The sequence below is a fragment of the Littorina saxatilis genome, unplaced genomic scaffold (genome assembly GCF_037325665.1).
Source record: "Littorina saxatilis isolate snail1 unplaced genomic scaffold, US_GU_Lsax_2.0 scaffold_419, whole genome shotgun sequence".
Taxonomy (NCBI): domain Eukaryota; kingdom Metazoa; phylum Mollusca; class Gastropoda; order Littorinimorpha; family Littorinidae; genus Littorina; species Littorina saxatilis.
Genome location: NW_027129707.1, coordinates 1 through 27,217, shown reverse-complemented (window position 1 = coordinate 27,217; position 27,217 = coordinate 1). Strand labels below are relative to the sequence as shown.

The 27,217-nt window shown below is 44.0% G+C and overlaps 1 long non-coding RNA gene across 1 annotated transcript; it reads right to left on the bottom strand.

Annotated features, from left to right (window-relative positions):
- Positions 1 to 8,413: 8,413 nt before the first annotated feature.
- Positions 8,414 to 21,348, bottom strand: LOC138957938 (uncharacterized). Its single transcript, XR_011453237.1, has 4 exons — positions 20,766 to 21,348; positions 20,352 to 20,474; positions 15,057 to 15,131; positions 8,414 to 8,620 (listed from the first exon to the last, which is right to left on the bottom strand). It is a non-coding gene; the product is annotated as an uncharacterized lncRNA (long non-coding RNA).
- Positions 21,349 to 27,217: the final 5,869 nt, after the last annotated feature.

Genomic DNA, 27,217 nt, shown 5'->3' with positions numbered 1-27,217 from the left:
TTCAGCTTGGTGGCTTAAAAATTAATTAATGACTTTGGTCATTAAAAATCGGAAAATTGTAAAAAAAAATAAAAATTTATAAAACGATCCAAATTTACGTTTATCTTATTCTCCATCATTTGCTGATTCCAAAAACATATAAATATGTTATATTCGGATTAAAAACAAGCTCTGAAAATTAAATATATACAAATTATTATCAAAATTAAATGTTCCAAATCAATTTAAAAACACTTTCATCTTATTCCTTGTCGGTTCCTGATTCCAAAAACATATAGATATGATATGTTTGGATTAAAAACACGCTCAGAAAGTTAAAACAAAGAGAGGTACAGAAAAGCGTGCTATCCTTCTTAGCGCAACTACTACCCCGCTCTTCTTGTCAATTTCACTGCCTTTCCCATGAGCGGTGGACTGACGATGCTACGAGTATACGGTCTTGCTGAAAAATGGCAGCTACTTGACTAAATATTGTATTTTCGCCTTACGCGACTTGTTTTTTTTTAACAAGGTAAAGACACTTGTGGAGGCAATTCATTTTTCAACAAGATCATTACATTAAAATTATTCGCCAAAGCGTTTAATACTCCAGCAAATGAGCATAGATCACTTAGTGTTAAAAAGGGTTGTTTGGCAAAAGCTCATTCGCACGAAATCGACGTTATGATTTCTTTGAAAACCAGGTGCTATTTGTGGCCAAGTGTCGGGTCTACACGAACAGACTCAGACTATGACTAGAAAAAAAATCCTGCGCTTTTTTTTTCTTTTTTGTGTGAACATCGATCGATTAGCGATAGTGATTCGTATGCAAGTACTATGAAGCCAAACGCATTCTTCCCCCCTCCCTTAACACATATTTACAGACACATGCACACAAATACACGCACACACACACACACACACACACACACACACACATCCATACACAGATAAACAAAGTCGCGAAGATGTCACGCAAGAGCGCTTCGCAGTGCTGAAATGGACGCCAACTGTCACTTTGATGATCGCTGTTTGTCTGTCATTAAATATTAAACTGAAGTTATCATCTTTCTCACATGCTTCAAAACAACAGACACAGAGACAAAGACACACGCACACACAAACACTGACTCAAATTTACACCGCCACACACCCACACACGTGTGTGTGCGCATGCGCGCTCGAACACTCACGCGAACGCACACGCGGATAAGTGTTGTTTTTGTTCAAACCTAAACACAAACACATCAGTTTATTCACACAGACTGAATACCAACACACACGTGTGTTTGTTTGCGTGTGCCGGAGTCATGTGTGTGCGCGCGGGTGCGTCAGTGTGTGTATGCCTTCGTGTCAGTGTCAGTTCAGTTTGTCAAGTTGTTTGTTGTGTGGGTGCCTGCTGGCGGGCGGGCGTGTGTGTGTTCGTGCGTCCATGCGTGTGTGTGCGCCGCAGTGTACTCAAGCCAAGCATTATTTATTTATTTGCTGTTGCTTTTCGGGTCCAGCGGACCATAATAGGCCAAATCAGGACCCCCGGCAACCCAAGCAACATTCCTGTGTACTGCACGTGGTTGTAATACAATCAATTATGTTTTTCTGTCTTATGTTTTATAAGTTGACCTAGCAGGTCGGAAAACTGAACTTCTTACATGTATTTATGTCAGCCTCAGTGCAGCCCGCACCAGGCCAGGCTAACCGCACAGTGTCCATCAGTGACTGGCATCGCGGCGCCGACAACTGAACAGGCAAACTGACTGACTTAAGAACAAGAAGAAATTACAGATTATGTTTCAACATATTACTGAAATCTTAGTCTAACTTGTACGACCAGGGCCAATGGCAATGCGGAAACTAAGTAGCCTAAACCAGTCAGACAGCAGTGCCAGTGTCGGTCAACGCCAGAAATGAGACCTGCAGTGAGCTGTCCCGCCGCGGAGGCTACTCGGTGTGGCGTAGTGGACCAACACGCGGAATGCCGAATGGATATGACCGGCCCGGGGTGTCAGTATCATTCTGAACACATAACGGCCTCAATCAATCGAGCCTCGCTGAGAAGTTGTTCTGAACACATAACGGCCTCAATCAATCGAGCCTCGCTGAGAAGTTGTTCTGAAACAATCGAGCCTCACTCAGTGAGAAGTTGTTCTAAACACATAACGGATCCTCAATCAATCGAGCCTCACTGAGAAGTTGTTCTGAACACATAACGGATCCTCAATCAATCGAGCCTCACTGAGAAGTTGTTCTGAACACATAACGGATCCTCAATCAATCGAGCCTCACTGAGAAGTTGTTCTGAACACATAACGGATCCTCAATCAATCGAGCTTCACTGAGAAGTTGTTCTGAACACATAGTAACGGGTCCTCAATCAATCGAGCCTCACCGAGAAGTTGTTCTGAACACATAACGGGTCCTCAATCACTGAATCCAGCCCGCTCACTGAGAAGTAGTGTTCTGAACACATCATGAACGGGTCCTCAATCAATCGAGCCTCACGGATGAGAAGTTGTTCAAAACACATATCTGTCAGTGTCTGTCCCATTCACTATCCCGAAGACCGTAATATTCAAGTCAGTGTAGTGTCCAGCCAGTCCACTTTAGATATCGGGGCCGCGGACACTTGAGCTCAACTGTTCAGTTGTCGCAACATATTGCTAGGATCGTGCGTTTAACTGAGTATTGCATGGACAACTCAGTGAATACTGTTGAACGGGAACTTGAGAATATTAATTAATGTTCTCAGTACAGGCACAACTTGAGGTTGCGACTCTTAAGGCGGACTAGCCTGAAGGACTGATATGATAATACTTGGGAGCCTTGAACGGGACCGGCGTGGATGCGGCCGTCAGTCATAACGGTGACTAAGGCTGCATGGCTTCAGACCCCCTCCCGCAGGCTTCATCAGCCCCAACCGCCTTGCATGCTTAAAATACCGTCAGTTTATCAGCAAAGCGAAATAATATAACTGTAGTTTTCACGGTTCATATGTCTGCCGGCCCATTCAGAAAGACTGCAGCCCCGGGGTCAGTCAGCGCGCTGCGTGCCTGCGCAGCGGTTACCTGACATAATGATAAACTGACTGACCGTGAGACAATCTGAAAGGCGAATTGAATTTAATGACACTAGATTCTCAGCGGCTTTTTACAATTTAATTGTATTTCATGTTGTTGCTTGTAAATGATTTTGTCGGCGCAGTGTCGCATGAGCACGGTCGCCTGAAATACTCAGTCCCAGCGGTGGGATAAGCCACCCCAAAATGAATATGGTGTCAGTCCTAAGTAAGCAGGCACCTGGCCTGGAGTTCTTTGCAAGTTCAGTCTTCTTGCAACACACCTGGCAGCTTCGACTGATCACACTGCTTTCACTGACGACTTGTATATGACGACATTTATCATTCTAAGCGGACTCAAAGCAGACGTACGTATAATCAGGTTACAGCAGAAGTGCTTTCAAATACCTGTGGTACAGGTACGCGTGCAAGATATTCTGTTATGTACTATACCTGAATGGGGTCGGTGCCGACTGCAGCAAGCTGTTCATTTTAGGCCCTGCGGGTCCGTCCGGGCATCTTGGTACCTCCTAATCCCGCTGTTATCCGAGTTTCATCAGCTCTGACAAAGGTGTCCAATTAAGAACTCCTTTTCCATTATGTCTGTGTGAGTGTTGAGTGGTTGTGTCTCCTGGTGATCTTTTTCAGTCAAGTGTTTCTGAACTTAGTTTCAAACTTTTATGACTATAAATATAAGCCTGCGAAATGTATTCACATTCACTGACGGGCATCTGAATATCATGTAGTGTCGTACTACATTTGGGCCAAAATATTCTGAAATGAAAGGGCTCTTACGTGGCAGACATGCAGTTACTTGATATGATCCTAAGTAATTTGAGAATCACAATGACGGAAAGTACACCCTTCTGACGGGCATCACATTGTGGGTACAACCATACTTTTGCACTCTACACTGATACTCACAACTGCATGGGCACTTTTTCATTTCTTGTACACAGGTGACTTTGCAGTTTCCTCGTTTCGTATCGGCAGTGTTGGCTGACCTCAAAAACTGGAATGCTGTAATAATGGAGTCTTACATACTCAAAAGACCGAATTGGCCTTCTTCGGCATTCATATTGACTTCAAGGTTAATGCAGTTTTTTAGAGAGAGAGAGAGAGAGAGAGAGAGAGAGAGCCGAGAGAGCACACACATCTGGACGCTGGTAGTCTATGCAGATTTATTTACTCCGACAGTGACACAATGCATCAACATCTTCTGCGTAGGAATTTTTCCTTGATGAAGTTACTGCAGACAACATATACACACCACCCTACACTGATACAATGTATTCACAACTGCATGGGCACTTTTTCTTGATCAGCCACTGCAGTCAACACAAACTGCACAATACCACACCATCTGCGATACCTTTAAACAATACGTTTATACAGTAATAATATACATTACTGCATATCTTTTCTATTTTCGTTTTTAAACGTTACCTGTAGGTTTCTAAATAAAACCTGGCTTTACAAAATCAAGTTTGTGATCTTCAGCAGCGTAGTTTAATGCATGTGGTTTTTTTTTTAAGTCTCATTCACTGTGATGCTGAAAGTCCATAAAAGTATGCTGAATATATTTTGTGTTTTATTTTTCTCTGTCACTTGAAATCTTCATGTTATGATGCTTTCAACATATTTGTACAAGAATATTTATTTAAGTCTATGGCACCGACAGGTTCTTAAAGCCAGAGATGGCACAAACGTTGGGTCAAAACACATCCTTCTTTGTTTTCTGCGCATTTGTAGGTTCTTTGAACACCACACAAATCATTGTGTGGTGTAATTATCATCCTCTTTTTTGCAATTAACTGATCATTTTCAAAGTACATGTATTGTATTTACTGTTGACACCATATTGAAAACTTTAGACGCTGTTTTCTCATTGGTAAAGAGTCGACTAGTCATCTTCTAGACTTTCTGTCAGATCTTACTTTCACCAGAAATGCGTTTTTATACAGTAACAGACCGGCACGGTTGGCCTAGTGGTAAGGCGTCTGCCCCGTGATCGGGAGGTCGTGGGTTCGAACCCCGGCCGAGTCATACCTAAGACTTTAAAATTGGCAATCTAGTGGCTGCTCCGCCTGGCGTCTGGCATTATGGGGTTAGTGCTAGGACTGGTTGGTCCGGTGTCAGAATAATGTGACTGGGTGAGACATGAAGCCTGTGCTGCGACTTCTGTCTTGTGTGTGGCGCACGTTATATGTCAAAGCAGCACCGCCCTGATATGGCCCTTCGTGGTCGGCTGGGCGTTAACCAAACAAACAAATACAGTAACAGGCTTTTTGTGAATTACATGATTTTAGAAATTCTGTCAAAAACTTTTTTATTTTTGAAATTTATGTTGTAAACAAAATGTTGTTGCTTCTAGAGACCTGTTTAGAGTAAAACAAAACATACTTCAAAGTTGTAAGTTCATTTTTCCAGAAGATGAATGTTTCCACAAAACTACATGTTTAATCCCTAAAAAGGTCCACTTTGACCCATAATTCAATATAACGTTTTAGAACAAGAAACACCTTTTCTTAGAATTGTTATGAAGAACCTTGAAATAAGAATTAAAAAGTTTGCCAAAGAATAAAATCTTAAAATCGGAAGGGTCATCTCTGCCTTTAAAAACAAGTGAATTGGGTCATCCTCAGAAATCATGGTCAAAAGAATTACATATGCATTAACTAAACGTGTTCAGAAAGAGAAAGTAAACACATTTAGTATAAAGCCATGGGTCTGCTTTACACAATGATACTACCGCCGGAACAGAGTACATCTTTGACAAACTCTGAATCCTCCTGCGGCAGCCGTCCCTGATCCCAACCCTGCTTCAACTCCCTCCTCCAGCCAGAAGTCCACAAAGACGACCCCTTCAGAGCCAGGCCTACCAGCAGCATCGCCTGACAAAGTCCGCCCATCACCATCACCAGATAAAGTCCGCCTGCCAGGGACACCGACGGCGACCACCGCTCAACCCTGTTCCGGAGCTCCAACTACACCATGCAGCTCCCGAATTCCAATACGCCGTTCGAATCGCGAGATCAAATTGAATCGTTCGAAAGACTTTGTGTACAATTAACACTGAATGACTGAAGTGCCCTTGGGCGTACACAGACAATGCACCGCGTCGCATCTCGTTCGTTCGACAATCGCGTCGCGTATCTCGTTCGACAATCGCGTCGCGTTTTTCGTCCTCGGTCTCGTTTTCTATCTCCCTCTCGATCGCGTTTTGTTATTTTTTTTCCTTCTATTTTCGTTTTCGTTCCTATGTTGTTAATTTTTTTTTTAAACGAAAGGGGATGTTGCATTATGCACATCTGTCCGTGCACCCCTCTGGACATTAGTCTAGGGGAAGTAACCATATAGTACTTCCTCTTCCTGTCTGGCTTGTAATGGCGACAGTAAACGTGCAACTGACAGATTCATCTTGTCTCCTGTTGTCTGAATGATGAGAGAAAACATAACAAACACTATATGACACAACCATTCCCACATAAAATCAATTTTATTCATTGGCATATTTACCTTTTGAATACAAGAATATGTACCAAGTTGCATGATTTTGAACCATGGGGAACAGATTGTAAGATTCACACTCAACCCATATTATTCTTCTTCTTTGTTCATAGGCTTAGACTACCACGTTCACTCATATTTTTAGCATGAATGGATTTTTATGTGTATGACAATTTTTACCCTGCCATTTAGGCAACATACGCCGATTTCAGGGGAGGTATGCTGGGTATTTTTGTGTTTCTATAACCCATCGTCTCTGACATGGATTACAGGATCTTTTCCGTGCGCACTTGGTCTTGTGCTTGTATGCACACACGAAGGGGGTTAAGTCACTAACAGGTCTGCACATAAGTTGACCTGGGAGATCAAATAAATCTCCACTCTTAACTCACCAGGCGGCAGCGACCGGGATTCAAACTCACTACCTCCTGATTAGGAGGCCGACATCTTACCATATGGATGTTGTGAAGGAATTTTACAATGTTTTTTAGGTTTTTTTAAGTTATATTCTACGTGTAAAACAGCAGGATATGTAATCCTGTTTGGACGTGTGAATGTGTTACAAACAATGCTCTTATTTCTGAAGTTCAAAGGATGATCAAGAGATGTTTTACTCATATGAGTTTGTATGCAAAAGAAACTAAAATTTACACTGGACAAGAAAACAGACTTTCCAGTACAATTGAAGGCTAAAGAAATTCTTGATGGGCAATATCTGGTAATATCTTTGTGTACCTGATGGAATATCAATTAGAATGAATGTGAGTACCATAATTTCTCAGCTAACATCAATTAGGGAATTAGGTGGTAAAACAGCTCAGTCGGTAGTGGCTCTGGCTTCAAAACAAGTTGTTGCTATCTAATGGAAGGGCGCTGGTTCTGTGCGATGCTTAGTTTTAGTGACGAAGAACAGGACGTCACATTCCAAATAAGCACGAATATGTTGCAGGTTGAAGCCGCTGAGATTGCATTTCTTCGGGAGGTTTTCGCAAAAATAGATATTACATGATTTGCGCGAAACATTTGAGAAGCAGACAATCTCTGATATCTCTGTTCGTCTCGTGATAACGTTATTTTGTATGATAACGGTTCACTTGCAAACTATAAAGTATGCAATTAGGTGTGTCAGTGGTAAATGTAAATAGAAATGTGTAATACAGACAAAGCAAACAAATAAACGTGTTTTTCTCGTGAAAATGTTGTGTTGTGCGGGTGTTCACGTAATGTACACAAAGCAAAGTGTGGGGCGGACTATGCTCTGTGATGAAACACTGGCAAGTTCAATACACGAGAAAAATGATTTCGTTATGCGGGCAGCCACGGAGGATGTATGTATTTTTCAAATGGTTGTAAAATAAGTCTTGTATTTATCACCGTTCTATTTTATTTTACTGGCCTTCCAGATACACTTACAAACTTAAAGCACTTAGTTGTGTGTCCTTTGCTCCTTTAACTGATTGTAGCCTGTGAGGAAGTGATGCGTACACATCCTGTGAGAGATTTGCAAGACATACCAAGTGATGACCGACAGCTACTATGTTAGAAATGAGGTGTAAGCAAATTTGAAGATAAATCCAGTTTCAACAATATTAGGAACTTGATACTGAGTGTGGTCAAGAAAGACTCTTTATCTGGTTTTCCGTCTCATCCTTACACCATAAAGTAAGAAGCATATGGATCACATATATGTTAAACACAACGATTCATTATGTGTTCTTTGTCATAATTTCTTTGCCTTTGGTATAAGTGTTTTCTTTCTTTTTGCCATATGCTGGGTAAATGGCTTACAGCAACCGTAATACATGAACCATGAGTGACCACTTTTTTTTGCATGCAGATGCAGAGATCTATACACTCAATTACCGGTACACTTACAGACAGTCAGCATAATGTTCACTTGTATTCAGTAGGCTGCATTCCACAGTCACATCACAAAGCTGATGAGATATGTTGTTTTGCACCAGTCAGCCAATGTTCTCCAATATGTGGTTAGCATAGCTGTCATCTTGCAAGCTTCTAAACCAGTGAATGCTCTTCCTACCAGGCAAGGCAAGTAGAACAAACACACCAGGAAGATGTCTGCAACAAAGAGCCACCAAGTTAGATACTAATTGCATTGTGCATCACTCATCCCACCTGCACAACAACCAACTAACACCAGTACTTTACCCCACTAACAAGACATCCCACCAGTACAATACCCCACTGATGCGAGATACCACCACTACCACACCCAACTAACGAGACATCCCACTTACCCTATCAATGCAAGATCCCACCAGTACCACACCCCAATAACGAGACATCCCACCAGTACAATACCCCATCAATGCAAGATCCCACCAGTACCACACCCCAATAACGAGACATCCCACCAGTACAATACCCCACCAATGCAAGATCCCACCAGTACCACACCCCACTAACGAGACATCCCATAAGTACAACACGAGAACCAAGGAGTACCACACCACACTAACACGAGACATCCCACCAGTACTATACCCCACTTACGCGAAATCCCACCAGCACTATAACCCACTAACAATACATCCCACCACTACCACACCCCACAAATGAGACATCCCCAGTACAATACCCCACTAACAGGAGGTCCCACCAGTACCAGACCCTACTAACGAGGCACCTCACCAGTTCAAAACCCCACAAACATGACATACCACCAGTACATAACCCCACTAGCAAGACATACCACCAGTACCACACCCAACTAACAAGACATCCCGCCAGTATTTTACCTCACTAACGAGAGACATTCGAACAATACAATACCCCTCTAAAGTGAGATCCTTCCAGTACCAGACCCCACTAATGACACTTTTACTCGCATTTGGCGAGTAGATGAACATTTCTATTCGCCAGTTACATGCATACTAACCATGGCAAGTACAATACTCGCAACTTTCTGGCCTTAAACCCCACTAACGAGACATCCAACCAGTACTATACCCCGCTAACGCAAGATTCAACCAGAACCACATCCCACTAACAAGACATCCCACCAGTAGTATACCCCACTAACGAGATATCCCCATGAGTACTACTCCCCACTAACGCAAGAACCCATAGATAGTACCACACCAAACTAACATGAGATCCTACCAGTACTTCACCCCACTAACAAGACATCCCACCTGTACTATACCCCACTCACGCAAAATCCCACAAGCACTATACCCAACTAACGAAACATACTACCACTACAACACCCAACAAGTGAGACATCCCCAGTACAATACCCACTAACGCAAGATCCAATCGGTACCAGGCCCCTCTAATAAGTCATCCCAACAGTACTAAACCTCATTAACGCGAGATCCCACCAGAACCACACCCCCAGACCTGTTTACCCTAAACCCGAGGCAAGAGTACTAACGAGACATCCCCTGAGTACCACACCCAAAAAGCATGAGATCCAACCGACACTATACTCCACCAATGCGGGATCCCACCAGTACCATACCCACCAACGAGACATCCCAGGAGTACCCCACCCCACTAACTCGAGAACCCACCAGTACTATACACTACTAACGAGACATCCCACCAGTACTATACCCCACAAACGAGACATCCTGTCTGTACCACACCCCACTAAAAGGCATTCCATGAGCACATCCCCCCAGTACTAACCCCACTTAGAAGTCATCCCAACTTTCTTTCTTTATTTTGTGTTTAACGTCGTTTTCAACCATTCAAGGTTATATCGCGACGGGGAAAGGGGGGAGATGGGATAGAGCCACTTGTTAATTGTTTCTTGTTCACAAAAGCACTAATCAAAAAATTGCTCCAGGGGCTTGCAACGTAGTACAATATATGACCTTACTGGGAGAATGCAAGTTTCCAGTACAAAGGACTTAACATTTCTTACATACTGCTTGACTAAAATCTTTATAAAAATTGACTATATTCTATACAAGGGTAAAAGGAGAAACAGAACCGTTAGTCGCCTTTTACGACATGCTGGGTAGCATCGGGTAAATTCTTTCTCGTCCCAATCAATATGGGACTCCCCCTAACCCGGGGGGAGTAAGTCATCCCAACTGTACCACCCCAAACTAATGAGACATCCCATCAGTAGTATACCCCACGAACGAGATATCCCATCAGTACCACACTCCACTAACGTGACATTCCACCAGTACCACACTCCACTAACGAGACATCCCACCAGTACCACACCCCACTAACAAGACATCACACCAGTACCACTCTCCACTAACGAGACATCACACCAGTACCACACTCCACTAATGAGACATCCCATTAGTAGTATACTCCACTAACAAGACATCCCACCAGTACCACACTCCACTAACGAGACATCCCATGAATACATCCCCCCCCCCCCCCCACTAACATGAGATATCCCACCAGTACTATACCCCACTTACAAGTCATCCCAACTGTGCCACCCCCAACTAATCAGACATCCCAACAGTAGTATACCCCACGAACGAGACATCCCATCTGCAGTAAACCCCACAAATGAGACATCCTATCAGTAGTATACCCCACTAACAAGACATCCCATCAGTACCACAACCCACTAACGAGACATCCAATCAATAGTATACCCCACGAAACAGACATCCCATCAGTGGTATATCCCACTAACAAGATATCCCATCAGTACTACACTCCACTAACGAGACATCCCACCAGTACCACATCCCACTAACGAGACATACCACCAGTGCCACACTCCACTAACAAGACATCCCACCAGTACCACACTCCACTAACGAGACATCCCTCCAGTACCACACCCCACTAACAAGACATCCCACCAGTACCACACTCCACTAACGAGACATCACACCAGTTTCACACTCCACTAATGAGACATCCCATTAGTAGTATACTCCACTAACAAAACATTCCATCACTAGCATACCCCACTAACGAGACATCCCACCAGGACCACACTCAACTAAGAAGACATCCCGCCAGTACCTCACCCCACTAACGAGACATCCCGCCAGTACCTCACCCCACTAACGAGACATCCCGCCAGTACCACACCCCACTAAAAAGACATCCCACCAGTACCACATCCCACTAACGAGACATACCACCAGTGCCACACTCCACGAATGAGACATCCCACCAGTACCACACTCCAATAACGTGACATTACACCAGTACCACACTCCACTAATGAGACATCCCATTAGTAGTATAGACCGGCACGGTTGGCCTAGTGGTAAGGCGTCCGCCCCGTGATCGGGAGGTCGTGGGTTCGAAACCCGGCCGGGTCATACCTAAGACTTTAAAATTGGCAATCTAGAGGCTGCTCAGCATGGCGTCTGGCATTATGGGGTTAGTGCTAGGACTGGTTGGTCCGGTGTCAGAATAATGTGACTGGTTGAGACATGAAGCCTGTGCTGCGACTTCTGTCTTGTGTGTGGCGCACGTTAAATGTCAAAGCAGCACCGCCCTGATATGGCCCTTCGTGGTCGGCTGGGCGTTAAGCAAACAAACAAACAAAATTAGTAGTATACCCCACCAATGAGACATCCCATCACCAGTACCATACCCCACTAATGAGACATCCCACACCTAACTAACAAGACATTCCACCACTACCAAACGCCACTAATGAGACATCCCACAAATACCACTTATGAATGAGACATCCCACCCCTACCACACGCCACTTATGAATGAGATATCCCCCCACTACCACACCACCCTAACAAGACATCCAAACACTACTATACCCCACAAACGAGACATCCTACCTGTACCACACCCAACTAAGGAGGCATCCCATGAGTACATCCCCCTACTAACATGAGATATCCCACCAGTACAATAGCCCATTTTCAAGTCATCCCAACTGTACCACCCCCAACTAATGAGACATCCCATCTGTAGTATACCCCTCAAACAAGACATCCCATCAGTAGTATACCCCACTAACAAGACATCCCATCAGTACCACACTCCACTAACGAGACATTCCACCAGTACCACACTCCACTAACGAGACATCCCACCAGTACCACACCCCACTAAAAAGACATCCCACCAGTATCACACCCCACTAAAAAGACATCCCACCAGTACCACATCCCTTTAACGAGACATACCACAAGTACCACACTCCACTAATGAGACATCCCACCAGTACCACACCCCACTAACGTGACATCACACCAGTTCCACACTCCACTAATGAGACATCCCATTAGTAGTATACCCCACTAACGAGACATCCCATCACCAGAAACATACCCCACTAACAAGACATCCCATCAGTACCACACTCCACTAACGAGACATTCCACCAGTACCACACTCCACTAACGAGACATCCCACCAGTACCACACTCCACTAACGAGACATCACACCAGTACCACACTCCACTAATGAGACATCCCATTAGTAGTATACTCCACTAACAAAACATTCTATCACTAGCATACCCCTCTAACGTGACATCCCACCAGTACCGCACTCAACTAAGAAGACATCATCCCACCAGTACCACACCCCACCAACGAGACATCCCACCAGTACCACACCCCACTAACGAGACATCCCACCAGTATCACACCCCACTAAAAAGACATCCCACCAGTACCACATCCCTTTAACGAGACATACCACCAGTACCACACTCCACTAATGAGACATCCCACCAGTACCACACCCCACTAACGTGACATCACACCAGTTCCACACTCCACTAATGAGACATCCCATTAGTGGTATACCCCACTAACGAGACATCCCATCACCAGAAACATACCCCACTAACGAGACATTCCACCAGTACAACACCCAACTAACGATTCATTCCACCACTACCACATGCCACTAGTGAGACATCCCACAAGTACCAAACCACACTAACAAGACATATATCCCATCACTACCACACCGCACTCACGAGACATCCCATCAGAACAACACCGCACTCATGAGACATCCCATCAGTACCTCACCGCACGCACAAGACATCCTATCAGTACAACACCTCACTCACAAGACATCCCATCAGTACCACACCGCACTCACAAGACATCCCATCAGTACCACACCGCACTCACAAGACATCCCATCAGTACCACACCGCACTCACGAGACATCCCATCAGTACCACACCGCACTCACAAGACATCCCATCAGTACCACACCGCACTCACAAGACATCCCATCAGTACCACACCGCACTCACAAGACATCCCATCAGTACCACATCGCACTCACAAGACATCCCATCAGTACCCCACCGCACTCATGAGACATCCCATCAGTACCACACCGCACTCACAAGACATCCCATCAGTACCACACCGCACTCACAAGACATCCCATCAGTACCACACCGCACTCCAGGGGTCGACACTAACTTATTTGGCCTGGGGCCACACTGGCCCCAGAGATGGAAATTGCTGGGGCGGAAAAAAAAAAATCTGGGGCCCACTCTCAGTATTCACGTGCGGCAATGCATTGTCTGTTTTTCTTCATCGTACTGAAGCCAGGGAAATTCTTTCAACCATTTGACATTGAAATTACGACAGCGCTTCGCGCTTTTGGCTGCATCGGTCTCCTTTTTTCGTTTCTCTCCACCCTGTTCTTCATCTTCATTTGACCATGTCTTTTTACACCAGGGATGTGTCGCCACATTTTGCGTTTGGCATTTGAAGGCGATACTTATCTCTCACGCTAAAGAGCGCAATCTGGGAGTTATTTCCCTTACGACATTGTCCTTCGACGATTTGAATGTGTTTTTTTTCTTGACTGCGGCATTGATCGTAAAGCAAATTTCAGTGACGACTTTGACTGGCGATTTTTAGTGATTGGCTCTGCTGGCATTAGAATTTTCGGTTTGTCATTGTTGGAATTTATCCTGGGGCGGAGTGGGCCCCAAGCTTCGGCAATGTTTGGGGCGGAACACAAAACTCTGGGGCGTTCCGCCCCCCGCCCCCGCTAGTGTCGAACCCTGCACTCACAAGACATCCCATCAGTACCACACCGCATTCACAAGACATCCCATCAGTACCACACCGCACTCACAAGACATCCCATCAGTACCACACCGCACTCTCGAGACATCCCATCAGTACCACACCACACTCACAAGACATCCTATGAGTGGCACATGCACCCACGAGACATCCCATCAGTACCACACGGTACACCCCACTAATGAAACATCCCACCACTAAACCCACGAGACATCCCATCAGTACCACACCCCACTAACGAAACATCCCACCACTAACACATCTCCCCAGTACCATACCCCATTAATGAGACATCCAGTCAGTACCATTCTCCACTAACAAGACATTTATCTCTCAAGATTATGGTTTTGTTTATGTATTTCACAGTGTGAACAGCATTGTATGATTAAATGACAAAAATGTAAGTATAGATGATAGATCTGCTACCCACCCTCTATAAAACCAAAAGAAAAACTATCATTATCAAAAGTATTACTACATACTAAAGCCAGGCATGTGATAATTTGAACAGGACCTTGAGACTGAGAGCGAAGTGATATGGCAGGTACAACATCTCATCCATGGGATCTTGTCTTGCTTGAAGCACTGTCTGAAAAGGAAATAGAAATAAGAAGAAAAAAATGAAGAAGAAAAAAGAATGTACACAACCTGTCAGAATCAACTTTTGACTATTGCAATTCAGATGAAGATGTTTCTGTTTATTATATTCCATAGTCAGGAATGTCATTAGGCGTCGGACATCGGACATTTTACAAAATCCCCAAATGTCCGATTCACATTGCCGCATGTCGGTCAGATGTCCTATCATTTTAGCCTGAGCGTGGTCATTGTCCGATATGTACTCCATTCCTTCGGACAGCGCGATATTCGTTAATTTTCATTTCAAGATACAAATCTTCAAGAAGACCGAACGCTCTCGTGTTCAGCTGACACCCGTAGCGCCAAAGCCAGCAATCTGGATGCTAGCAACGTAACGCACATATACAGATACAGACACTGAAGTTGCCAGTGCCGCGTGCGGATCTGTTCTTTTGTCGGGAATTCCCAAACCGTTTGCGGTATGCGCCGTTTGGGTATAACCGTCTGGGTGCAGCGCACTGATCTAAAAAATAATAGTGGATTACATTTACAGGAGTATGGGAGACAACTCCGACTAAATTTGTCGTCTGCTTTTGTTTTCGATACGAGACGAAGCACTGAATTATGCCGCTGAAAAAAAACCTAAAGCCTGCAAAAGATCAGCATTAGATCAAACTGATCATTTTGTTTTCCAACTTTTATCCTGAAGTTGTTCATGTTGGTTTCTTTTTTTGTGGTTTCTTTGAAACTAAACAAATACAACATTATACGCACACTGTGTTGATGTATTTACTATATTATGTGTGTATTCTACAGCGTGGGTGTGTGTGTGTGTGCGCATGATCGACATTGTAACACTTCCATGGAATGTGTTCTTCTTCTTCTTCTTCTTTCTTGATGTGGACTGGGTTCATCAGAACGTCTGTAGTCCAGCGGCGGAGTACTGGGTGATTGGTTACTGGTGGTGGGTGACCCAATAACTCCGAGAAGATGGTTAAAAGTATAAAACTATTTACACGAAGAGCTGCAGGGTTACTGTGTCAGCGAGGCAAGTCCGTGGGTACGACCCAGACCAGTTTGGAAGGACTCCAGTGAAGGAGCAACTGTGGTCTTAGGGTCGAGCTTGTTCCACTGACGCAGTGTTCGGGGGAAGAAGGAGTTGAAGAGAACAGGATGGGATGCCCTCTCCTGGAACAGTCTCTGGGCTCCTCTGGTGCGGCTGTCGCCAGAGGTGTAGAACTCGGCCTTGTTGATGTCGACTATGCCGTTGTTGATCTTGTAGAGCATAGTGAGGCGGTTGGTGAGTCTTCTGTCGGCGAGTGGTTCCCATTGGAGGGTCTTCAGCATGCTGGTCACACAGCCTGGGGTCCGATCGCTGTAGTTGTTGTGGACGTAACGGGCTGCTCTGCGTTGGACTTTTTCAAGCTCCGTGACGTCTTTCTGAGAGATCGGGTCCCAGACTGGCGAGGCGTAGTCAAGGACCGGTCTGACCATGGCCTTGTACGTAGCAGCTCTGACGGTGGTGGTGCACTCCCGGAAGTTCCGCCGCAAGAAGCCCACAGTTCTGTTGCCCTTGTTGACAGTCGCTTGCACGTGGCTGCTCCAGGACAGGTCATCGGAGATTAAGACCCCTAGGTACTTGCTGGATGGTGTTGTTTCCAGAGTCTGTCCATGGAGGCTGTAGGAAGTTGGTAGGATGGGCTTCTTCTTGTTCGGGGCAATGCGGATGACGGTGCACTTGCTGGGGTTGAACTCCATCTGCCATGTTGATTCCCACTGTTCGAGGCTGGATAGGTCCTGTTGGAGCTGCAGACTGTCCGCTGGAGAGGATATACGTTTGAAGAGTAGGGAGTCGTCTGCAAAGAGTTTGACGCTGCTGAACTGAACGGATTCAGGGAGGTCGTTGATGAAGGCTAAAAACAGGAGAGGACCCAGGACGGTCCCCTGCGGAACTCCGGACTGCACTCCGACTGGAGACGATAGGACGCCCTCCAAGGCCACCTGCTGTTGACGCTGACTGAGGAAGGCAGAGATCCACTTGAGGGTGTCGTTTCTCACTCCGTAGTAAGCCAGTTTCGTGAGCAGGCGGGCGTGGGGCACCTTGTCGAAGGCTTTGGAGAAGTCCAACAGGATGGCGTCGACCTGGGCTCCCTCTGCTAGCTGCCGGGCAATTTCATGAACTGTGACGATGAGCTGGGTTTCGCATGAGCGTTTACGCCGAAAGCCATGTTGACAGTTGGTAAGGATGGCATGGTGGTCAAAGTGCTTCATGATGGAGCTGTGCACCACGTGCTCGAGTATCTTGCAGGTGATGGAGATGAGCGAGACAGGGCGGTAGTTGGCTGCAAGGTGTCGTTCCCCTTTCTTGAAGATAGGCACCACCCAGGCCTGGCGCCAGTCAAGCGGGACCTCCCCAGTATCCAACGAGAGCTGGAACAGTCGGACAAGGATGGGCGCCAGTTGGTCAGCAGCCATCTTCAAGATGAAGGCTGGAATGGAGTCTGGTCCAGTTGCCTTGTCCGTCTTCAGGTTCCTCAGGAGCTTGCGGACACCACCTTCGTTAATGTGGATATCATCCATCGCCGGGAAGGGGCTGTCGCCCATACTGGGGATGCGAGATGTGTCCTCGGTGGTGAACGCCCTCTGGAACTGTTCGTTCAGGATCTCCGCCTTCTTGGCGCTGTCGCTCTGCAGGAAGCCATCTGCGTTCTTCAGTGGTGAAACTCCAGCAGAGTCTTGCCCCTTGCTTTTCACGTAGGCCCAGAACTTCTTGCTGTTTGTAGTGAAGTCTTCACTGACGATGTCTTCCATGTACTGCTTGTGGGCGCCTCTGATGTGGAACTTGACCTCTTGCTGTAGTCGCCTGTACCTGTCGCGGTCACGCTTTTTCCCCGTCTTTCTTGCTTTCTTGTGGGCTCGTTGTTTTCTTCGTATGGCTCTTCTGATGTCAGTGTTCATCCATGGGTGGGAGTAGCGGCTGGCAGACATCTTGCTTGGTACTCGGTTCTCCATGATCTCATGAGTCTTGGACTTGAGAAGAGACCACAGTCCATGGACGTCATCTGGGGCGGCCATGAATTCAGGAGTGAAGTCAAGGAAGTCTTGCTTGATGCCCTCGGTGTCGGCTTTCTTCCATAAGGTGATTTTCCGGCGAGTCGGACGTGGTCTGAAGGGGGCGAGGGCACAGTCGAAGAGGACGATGTCATGGTCGCTGTTGCCGATAGACGGTAGGGGTCTACAACGCTGGCTGAGGCCTGGGTGTGTTGTTATGATCAGGTCCAGGGTGTTGCTCTTGCGCGTAGGGAATCGTACTAGCTGCTCCATGCCAGCGTCTGCAATGGTGTCCAGGTATGCTCTGTTCACCCGCTCTGGGTACTGGCGTCCAGCAACATTAGTGGTATTCCAGTTGATGTCCGGTAAGTTGAAATCACCACCGACGATCAAGATGTTCTTCTTTGCCTTTTCTTTCAGCTTGGCAATTTCTGATGTCGCCTCTCTGGTGTACCCCTCATCTGTTCTTCTTGGTGGTCTGTAACATGAAGCTAAAAACAGTTTCTTTCTCTTGGAGATCTGGATAGTGCCGCTAATCATCTCCACCTCTTTCGAGCGTGAGACGTCACTCAGCTGGAGTTCTTTCTTCACAGCAAGCAGCACTCCTCCGTGGGTGTCTGTAGTTCTGTCGCGTCTGTGGACGTCGAAGCCGAGGTAGGGTGGTAAAAGTTCCGCGGAGCTGAAGTTCGAGTCCAGCCATGTCTCCGTCCCACAGATGATGTCTGGGTCGGTGTCGTCGATGATCGCTTCCAGGAGTTTTCCTTTCTTACGTGCACTCTGGAAGTTGATGTTCAAAATACGAAGGTGCTTTTTACCCTGCATGCCTGGTTTGTTGTTTGTGGACTTGGGGGATGAAGTACGCAGTGGCGAGTCCGATTCGCTGAGCGAGTGTATGGTCTGGCTATGGGGACTTTCATGAGAAACAGATGTGCTGGCTACAGAACTCTCCAATGAAGAGCTCAGGGCAGCAGACAAATCAGTCGGAGTGGATGGTGGTTGGTTGATGGGTTGGGGAGGTTTACTTGACGATGCAGCCTCACTGGTGGTGTTCTGGAAAGACAGCGTGTAGACTTTAGTCGAGTTGTTCTTGCTCTTGCAAGCCGGACAGTACCAGAGGTCACTACAGTCACCAAGTCGAGTGAAGAGAGAGGTAGACATCCCTACACACTCTTTGTGGATCCACTGTCCACAATCATCGCATGCCAAAACACCACTCTTGCAGGCATATGCACATACACCGCAAGGGAACTTAGGGCGGCGAGGCCCGGGGTTTGGATGGAGACCACTGATAAGCAGTAAAGTCATCTTGTGCACTTTTGTGTCACTAGCCAGCGGCACATTTTTTAGGAGTCTGTGTCTTGAATGACGGATCCACACAAACACGGAAGTCTGCAGAGATGGCCAGTTGCAGAAAGATTCAGGCTGTTCAACAATAACAGGCCTTGAGACATTGTAAAGAGTTTGTGGGCTAGAAGAGAAGTCACCACACTCTGATGGAAGCTTGCACAACAATGCCAGTCTACTCAGGAGAAGCAAATAGAAGGTCCATTTCCTCACAAGTTTTTGCTCTTTAAGCATCATAATGAGCGTAATAAAACACACAGTCACATCTACATGTTCAAGTAATGTCTGCTATAATGCTGGGCAGAAGCTGAAAGGTTCAACTTCCTAAGAAAACATCATGAAGAGTTTGTTTTCACTTGGCTAATGGAGGCCGCCATTGTTGTTTTGTTCAGCAGTTCACACAAGGATGAAAAAAAGTCAAAATACAACCTGAATAGTCCAAAATTCCGCTGAAAGTTTATCTATTCACAAGAACTTGATAATAGGCAATACATCTATGAAGATGTGAAGATTCTAGGCTAGAAAATAACAACACAAATTTCGATTTCTCATGAGAGATTGGGCCACCCACATCTATCACTCAGGGGACATAACTCACTAAGCTGTTTGGCGCAAAATCATAATTATAATGTCCTATTACACTTTCTGAAAGCGGTCAAATGTCCTAGTGATGCTGAAAAACTCAGGACATTTGTCCTACAGGTATGAATTTGTAGCAACATCCCTGCATAGTGCCTTCTTCTACCATAAAACAGGAAAAATAAATAGCCCTCTATATAATATATATTAATTATATATCATTAATTTATATATATAAATGTAATATTGTACATACTATGATTTACACTGCAAGGACTCAGTTTTCAGTTGATGGTCAAGACAACGTCAAATACAAATTAAGCACTGAACTGTCCTGGATCTGGATAACCGGCCTGGGTTGGTGGTTGGCGGGTGCGTCCTGTAAATAGAAAACATATCTTGCGTCCTGTAAATAGGAAACATATCTAAATGTGCATCTAATATTGTACAACATTAAAGGGCAAGTATGAGGCAAACTCATTTTGAAAATTATTTCTTTCCCCATGCCTATACTGTCATGTTCAAGGGGCATAACTCATTGAGAATGAGATCATGGCGGGGTCCGTTTCACAAGGAGAATAAATTTGCAGCATTTTTGTGAATTTCACCTTTGAGAACTCATATACTTCAAACAAGTAGCAGCAACATCTCCCGCTGCAACTAGGCTTACCATTTTCAACTGCTGTCAACAGCTTGTGGGGCCGAGTCAGTGTTTTGACACAGTGAACATGCCCGCATGCTTCGCCTTTCCGCGAGATTCAACGTGTCTTATAACCAAAATCAGACAAAATTTGAACATTTTTCCCGAATCGCACACCTTTTGGCAACTGTTCGTGTTCTTGCTTCAACCCCAATGTTTGAGGTCAGTCCTGACCCTGCCAGCTTAAGGCTGTTCTTAACCAGACGAACCATTGGTTCGCCGAACTAAGGTTCGCGAACCATGGTTTGTGTCTTAACTGGGTGAACTTGTTCGGCAAACTCAAGGACTAGTTCGTCCAGTTAAGACACGAAACCTGGATCGCCGACAAACGAGGGGAGCTCACTCCGAGTCGACAATAAAAGCAAGTAAGTTATTCCCCTTCCAAAAATGGCTGCCTCCAAGACGAAATCACCGATTGAGTGGTAACTCCGTGCTGGTTGTCGATTTGGGTCTCTCCTTCCCACTTGATCATGGTGCACGAAGCCTGGTAATCTTGAACTTTAGTGTGTTAAATTCATAGCTCAGAATCGAGTGGCATACTTTACTTATTTTAGATCCAAGTACCTGTAATCAAGCCCAAGAACATTTATCATGAAATTAATTGACGGATTAAGCTCCAAACCTAAGCATAATTAATTAATTTGGTTGTTTGATCGGCGAAAATGGCGTAGGTTGTCAACCAAGGGACTTCATTTACACGACAAAGTTGCCTCCCCTGTCCGCTGACACGGATAATTCCTTCTTTGACGCATGTAATTTGTAAACAAAATGCATTCGTACCAGAGTACGCTATGATTCGTACAGTTCATCGGAGTTCATTCCGTGACTTTAAAGGGATCTAAAAGACTTGTTATGATTACAAGTGCAGGTTCTCCGAAATTGGAGGCTTGAATGCCTCTGAATTATGAGCTATGAATTTAACACATTAAAGTTCAAGATTACCCGAAGCCTTCCATGTCATTTACCCTCCTGGGTTAAAGGTTATAAATTGATTCGAGAAAATAACATGACTGGTATGGACTGATCATTGTGTCTACCGTGGAGCCATCGGGGTTCTATGGGAAATTCTACACAAAAAAACTTGCCGGTGAAAAGGGAAAGACGGTGACCAAAAATAAATGATGATAGCGATATTTCTAAAATTTTGTGGATCAGCAGAGTCGAGAAGCATACATGATGTTTACCAAAGTGTGTGTGCGTGTCTGTCTGTCCACGTGTGTGTTTGAGCTCTTTTCGGTACAGAATATGAGTTTGGGGATTGAGTGAAGAGGGAGACCTAAAAAAAAACTACTCGGTATTTTGGTTCTTTTTATCACAATTCAGTCTGTTTTAATTTTCAAGTTATAAAATAACTTATATCAGACATTTTCTATTTGCACTGATACACTGGAATCCCTTGTGGATGTATTGCTTTAAGGGTCTACAAATAGTACTACTGAACCAAAATCATCCTGTTTCTTTACGTTTTGAGCAATTCAATTGTCTTGTTTTTTTGTTTTTTAAAAATTTGATTCCTCTTCATTCTTCTCAAAAAAAAGCTTTCATTGCGATAAACAAAACATTACTGGATAGACATTTTCTTGGAGAACGTCTGTATTAGCAAGCATTTAAAGTAGGAGGACGATATGGAACGTACGATAAAAGGATGTGCTTTAGCTTTCTGTCTCATCATTTATAAATGTTGCCCTTCAATCACACACACACACACACACACACTTTTGATCCAGCTCCAACCATATTTCATAAGGCTTTATTCAGGGTTGTCTCTTGTTCTTAAACATCCGATTTCTAAGCACACGTCTGTGCTGAGAATATGAACATGAACCGATATGAACATCAATGTCAGCCGCCTTTTTATTATGAAATAATGTTCATTTGTGTTCCAAACACTTCCGAAGAATACTTGTTGGTGTGTCTTCAGTCGCCCTGACATCATCACAACTCGACCCTGTCCTGCAAAAATACAAATATATACAGGGTGACACCCAAACATTCAACCCAAACAAATGCTTATTTCTTAACATCTGTTGACCGAATTAGTTATCTTTCTTTTTTTCTTTCTTTTTTTTGTGGTCCCTGTCCTGTCCTGTCTTGTCTTGTCATGCCTTGTCTTGTCATCCCTCTATTGGCCTACTGGCAACCTTTTCCTAACTTGTCTTGTCTTGCCATGTCTTGTCTTGTCTTGTATTGTATATACATTTAGCATACATTTGGGTAAAGTTTGCGAACAGGTAAGGGGTGTAAGAGAGAGAGAGAGAGACAGAGACAGAGAGAGAGATGGTGGTGGTCTATGTTACATTACACAGGTCAACACAGTTGCAAGTTCATAGGTTAAAGGCTGCCCTTTTCGTAGCGTTCATTAATTAATTCCTATTGTTTACATGTGCCAATAATGTTATAAAACTGTACTTAAGGGGATATAATAACGATTGGCTGTAGCTTTCAAAAACAGAAAAAATTATTTCAGTATTGCAAAGTGGTGTTGATAGTGTCGAATGTAAACAGAAGTCTCAAAGTGAAAGTGGATGTTTTCCGGAAATTGCGAAGTTAACAAGAATACAGAAAAGCGCGCTTTCCTGCTTAGCACAATCTGCTACCGCGCTAATCTGGCGTGTCAATATCACTACGTTTTGCACGTGGAAGGTGAGCGATTCCTTCACGCGGGGATTGACGAAGCTGTACTGTCTGTGTTGACGGTCTAAAAATAGCCCAAGCCCTGGAGAACTGTTTCTAAAGATAGCAATAAACTTTATAAAGAATTGATTATTTCTTGTAATTGGTAAGGACTTCAAACCTAAAACTTTGCAGGAAGCTTAATTTATACATCCCCGCAACGATGGGAAAAGCCCTGGAAGTAAGTAAACTAATTAAATAGGACTTTGTCAGCCTTTAAATGAGGGGTTATTGTGTATAGTGAGGAAATAATTTTCTGATGTATTTTTAATTCATTATTGGTGTTTTATGCAAAACGTACGGTCAATATTGAAAGTTTAAAAAAGGTACTGCCCTCACATTAATACGAAGGCGGGATCACAGCTGGATAAGACAAGGTACGGCAATTTCGACCCGGAGGTCTCTTTCAGGGCGCACAGAGGATGAGACAACACAGGAGAAAAAAACCAAAACCCACAGATAATAGCACACGGAAGGAACGATTACAGCAGTTATAAGTAAATTACTTTGTGGGTCAGGCTTTTTAGGAGTACAGGGGAAACCCCTTTTAAGACCTTAAAGGCCAACATCCGCGGGAATTTTTCTCCTGGAGCGACCTAAACTTGAACCCGTCGCTATTCTTGCATGTCCGTTTACTTCGTGTTGCACGCAAAAATTGAGCGACTTCCTTGCCGCGTGGATTGACGAAGCTGTTTTATACTCGTGACTGAAAACACTGCAGTGCGTGCAGTTTTATTCTGTGGGTTCGACAGATTGACTAAATGTAATTTCGCTTTCACGAATCAGAAACCGACAAGGAATAAGATGAAAGTGTTTTTAAATTGATTTCGACAATTTAATTTTGATAATAATTTTTATATTTTAATTTTCAGAGCTTGTTTTTAATCCAAATATAACATATTTATATGTTTTTGGAATCAGAAAATGATGGAGAATAAGATGAACGTAAATTTGAATCGTTTTATACTTTTTTTGTTTTTTACAATTTTCAGATTTTTAATGACCAAAGTCATTAATTAATTTTTAAGCCACCAAGCTGAAATGCAATACCGAAGTCCGGGCTTCGTCGAAGATTACTTGACCAAAATTTCAACCAATTTGGTTGAAAAATGAGAGCGTGACAGTGCCGCCTCAACTTTCACAAAAAAAGCCGGATACGACGTCATCAAAGACATTTATCAACAACAAAAAGAAACAAGTCGCGTAAGGCGAAAATACAATATTTAGTCAAGTAGCTGTCGAACTCACAGAATGAAACTGAACGCAATGCCATTTTACTCGTAGCATCGTCAGGCCACCGCTCATGGCAAAGGCAGTGAAATTGACAAGAAGAGCGGGGTAGTAGTTGCGCTAAGAAGGATAGCACGCTTTTCTGTACCTCTCTTTGTTTTAACTTTCTGAGCGTGTTTTTAATCCAAACATATCATATCTATATGTTTTGGAATCAGGAACCGACAAGGAATAAGATGAAAGTGTTTTTAAATTGATTTGGACAATTTAATTTTGATAATAATTTTTATATATTTAATTTTCAGAGCTTGTTTTTAATCCGAATATAACATATTTATATGTTTTTGGAATCAGCAAATGATTGAGAATAAGTTAAACGTAAATTTGGATCGTTTTATAAATTTTTATTTTTTTTTTACAATTTTCCGATTTTAATGACCAAAGTCATTGATTAATTTTTAAGCCACCAAGCTGAAATGCAATACCGAACGCCGGGCTTCGTCGAAGATTACTTGACCAAAATTTGAACCAATTTGGTTGAAAAATGAGGGCGTGACAGTGCCGCCTCAACTTTCACGAAAAGCCGGATATGACGTCATCAAAGACATTTATCAAAAAAATGAAAAAAACGTTCGGGGATTTCATACCCAGGAACTCTCATGTCAAATTTCATAAAGATCGGTCCAGTAGTTTAGTCTGAATCGCTCTACACACACACACAGACACACACACAGACACACGCACATACACCACGACCCTCGTTTCGATTCCCCCTCGATGTTAAAATATTTAGTCAAAACTTGACTAAATATAAAAAAAAGAGAGCATAGAAAGAGAGAGGGGTGGGGGATGGGGCAAAGGGAGTGTGTAATGTGACGTGAGGATGGGGAAGAGCAATGGAAAATGAAACTCTCAGTACTTTTCATTTATATTAACAGTTATGGAACTATTTGAGCACTCCCCATAACCACAAACAAGGTACAGACGGCAACATATGTTGCACGGAAGGGTGGGGGTAGTTGGACTGGAGAGTGTTGTTATGGGTTTAGGGTGGAGCTGGGGCGGAGTGTGTATGTAACTTGATAATAATAAGCATGATCAGTTAGTGCTAACAAACTATCTTGATCTTCACAGACATAAATTGCACAATGATTTCACCACCATGTACCTTTATTTTTGCCCTTGAGTTAGGTGGAAGAACAATGTTGAGTGGTGAACGCAAGTTGTATTGATCACTGGGTCATCCTGCGGTCCGGGCCATTGATCTGCACATTGCACCAGCACAAACAACACAATGTTATGATCTCAATCAGCATGCATGGTCAATCATGAATCTAAGAAACACAAACACTGTCCAGATCTAATTGAAAACGAGATCATCATTACTTGGGAAATTCAATGAAAATCTAGCAGTCAACGAAGCAGATAGATCTGTCCTTGCGATGTTGTTGCAAGCAGATAAATGTGTGAACTTCCTTATCTCAACGTTATCATTCAACATATTGATATTTTGCCTGATGGATGTTGTGCCGATGAGATAAACAAACAATCAAAATCAAAGTCATAAACTTTTGAAAAAAAAAATTAAACAAATTGAGCAGAAAGAATCTAGCTTACGGCTGTACTGATTTCGACAAAATCAATGCATTTACATGCCGAAGTCATTCCTGCTTTTATTCATATCATACTAGATGATCCTAATGCACAACAATACGAAAACGAGCTCAGCGAAATGAGTAACACTGCCTCACCTGCACTAACACAATGCTGCAGAAGCGAAGGTCGTCTACGACTGGAAATTTCGAAGTCGAACAGCGGCGTTTTTTCACTCATCAGCGTTGTCTTGAGTCGGAAAGATTGGAAAAGAAGCTTAACTTGAAATGAATCCCGAACGGAAGTCACATTCTACCTTTTCGTTCAAGCGTTGTTTTATAAAATCAATCAGTCAGAAAATGTAATTTTGACTTGGGTGATTTCGTCCGCCATTGAGATTCAGTTTTTCAATAATTTGTCTTCCTCCTTGGCAGAAGAGTCAAAGGTTCGGCCCGATCTTCAGGTTCCCAAGACATGACTTGCAAACCCCGAACCTAGTTCGCCGAACCTCCCAAACCTAGTTCGAAAACTCAGGTTGTCTGGTTAAGAACCAAGACAAGTTCGCCGAACCAGTCTTGAGGTTTCGCCGAACCCCACGAACCTAGTCGCGAACCAAAGGTTCGTCTGGTTAAGAACAGCCTGGCGGTGTTCCCGGCGGCATAAATTAGTCATCATCAAGCGTAGCCCGACAAAAGTCCGACAGTGAAACAGATGATCATATCATTGAATATAGCCTGGTTTTGTGTGCGTGTGTGTGTGTGCGTGTATTACATAATTTCGATAAATCCCTCTCTTTCTGTGCGAGAGATCATTTCGTCTTATCAGTCTTGGTGTTCCACACGGACCCGGACGGAAAGTCTCAGGGACAGTGAGATTTTGAATGAGGACTACACAAAACGTAAACATTTTATTTTTTATTTTTTATT